Source organism: Elephantulus edwardii, unplaced genomic scaffold (genome assembly GCF_000299155.1).
Source record: "Elephantulus edwardii isolate Elephantulus edwardi_28Jun2011 unplaced genomic scaffold, EleEdw1.0 scaffold00269, whole genome shotgun sequence".
Lineage (NCBI taxonomy): Eukaryota > Metazoa > Chordata > Mammalia > Macroscelidea > Macroscelididae > Elephantulus > Elephantulus edwardii.
Window position 1 is genome coordinate 2,012,728 of NW_006400019.1, and position 2,716 is coordinate 2,015,443.

A 2,716-nucleotide genomic window follows, 5' to 3' on the forward strand; every position below is an offset into this window, starting at 1 on the left:
CTGAGCTGCCGCCCCGCGAGGCGCGTCAAAGGCTGGGAGAGGAGCGCGGCCCTGCAGGCCTGGCGTGGCAGGAAGCGCTGCGAGGCGCACAGACAGTCAGCCCAGCAGCTCCGGTGCGTTTCCGGAGCCTTGGCCGCCGCGGATAAAGGGGGACGAGGCCCCGCCCCGGCCCCGCCCTGCTCGCAAGCCTCGATTGGTGGACGGAGCGGGAGGCCGGGCCATGGGCGGGGCCTAGACAGAGAGGCTCGTGGCCGGAAGCCAGAGAGGAGAGGTGGGGGGAGGCGAACGGGTGAACGTGCCAGTGAGTGAATGAATGAGCCCACGCCTTGCCAACGGATGCCACAACGAATGACTGGAAAGAATCCTCCTACTTCACCTCTGGGGAATGAGATCTGAGGGCGATGATAGCCAGGCCCCCACTCGAGGGCACAAAGCTCCTCTCTGACTCACCAAACAAGTCGTGTGGCCTTCTTGGTGCCAGGCCAAACCCTTCGGGGGCCATGCTGTAGTTACACAGCGTTCCTCACGCTCGCCCTGCCTCGCTCTTTGTGTGCGAGTGTGTGTGATCAAACACATTCAGTTCAAAACACCGGTAGTTGTTGTTAGGTGCTGTTGAGTCAAGTACAACTCAGCGACCCCCCCCCCCCCCGTGATCGACAGTTTTAAACTTTGCGCTATCCTGCATCATCTTCAGACTTTAGAACCGTTGTTACACTCACTGTGTCAATCCATTTTGTTAACGCTCGTCCTCTTTTTTGCTGACCCTACACTTTTCCCAACTGCTTTAAATAATATTATAAAAAGTTTGGTGTGGATCAACAAAATACAGTTAAAACACTGAATGGGAATCTCAGAACACTCAAATGTGCTCATGTGAAACCTATACCTAGACCAAGAGGCTGTTGTGTAAACAGAGTGAGGGCACACTCTATGGTCTAGAACTAAGGAAGGTGTGCCTCACGGTGGCATCCTCTCTGCATACCTGTTCAATCTGTATGCTGAGCTAATTACTCGAGAAGCTGGACTCTATGAAGAAGAATATGGCATCAACAGGATCAGAGGAAGACTTTGCAATAACCTCAGTTATGCAAATGACACAACCTTGCTTGCTAAAAGTGAGGACGACTTGAAGCACTTGTTGGAGAAAATCAAGGAATTCAGCCTTCAATATAGATTGCATCTCAATGTCAAGAAGACAAAGATTCTTATCACTGGACCTACAGGCAATATCATGATAGATAGAGAAAACATTATACTGTCAACAACATCACCTTACTTGGATCCACCATTAACACACTTGGTACCAACAGTCAGGAAATCAGGAGATGTATTGCACTGGGAAAGTTTGCAGTCAGGGACCTCTCCAAATTACTGAGGAGCAATAATGTCAGTTTGAGCACTAAAGTGTGTGACTCAGGCCATGGTCTTTCCGATCACTTACTATGCATTTGAGAGCTAGACAATGAATAGGGATGACAGAAGAAGAAGAAATACCATTGAGCTGTTGTGTTGGAGAAGAGCACTGAACATCCCATGGACAGCCAAGAGAACAAACATGTCTTGCAGAGAGAGCAGCCAGAGTGCTTTTTTTGTGGACAAGGATGATGAAGCTTTGTCTTACATACTTTCGGTATGTTGTTGTTGTTATGTGCCATCAAATTGCCTACGACTCATGCACCTTATGTACATTAGCTCTGAACACTGCCCCCTCCTGAGCCAATCTCATCATCTCTGACAGACCTAATCCCATTTCTCCAGTCACTGAGTCAGTCCAACTCATCCTGGGTCTTCATTTCGTGTGCTGTTCATTTTCCCTTGCGAGCATAATATCCTTCTCCAAGGACTGGTTCCTCCTGTCCACGTGCACTAACTATGTGAGAAGGAGCTGCAAAATCCCTGCCTTCAAAAAGTTGCCGAGTTTTACCCTCTCCAGGACAGACCTGCTTGTTCTTCTGGCAGTCCACAGTATGTCCAAGAGTCTTCTCCAGCACAACTCAAAGGCATCAATCCTTCTTCTGTCATCCTTAACTATTGCCCAGCTCTAGGATACATAGCAGGTAATTGCAAACACCATAACCTGAATCAGGTGCACCTTGGTCTCCAGATGTTAGGAGGAGCTGCTATTCCTGGAGAGGGACATCATGCTTGGAAAGGTAGAGAGTCAGCAAAAAAGAGGAAGCCCCTCAATGACATAGACTGACACATTGACTGCAGCAATGAGCTGCAGTGTGTCGGAGATGATGAGGACGGCACAGGACAGGACAGGGTTCAGATCTGTTGTTCTTAGGGTCACTATGGGTCATACTTGACTCCATGGCGTATAACAACAAAAACAATTACATTGAGGGGGCAACTCTTTCCCAGTTGCATTTTGAGTGCCTCTCAACCTGACATGGTCATCTTCTAGCACTATGTGCAACAATGTTCCTCTGTTATCCATAGGGTTTTCAAAGATCCATTATTTCAGAAGTACATGGCCAGAGGTGCTTCTTAATCAGTCTGGAAGTTCCACTGAAACCTGTCCACTGTGGGTGATCCTGCTAGTATTTGAAATAATGGTGCCAAAGCTTCCAGCATCACAATAACACATAACTGACAGATGTGTAAAACTAGGCTGACTGGAACAGATCATCAATTACTCATGCAAGGTCAAACAGAAGTTGATGAAAAGGAAAATAAGTTCATGAGAACCAAAATATGATCTTGAGTATATCCC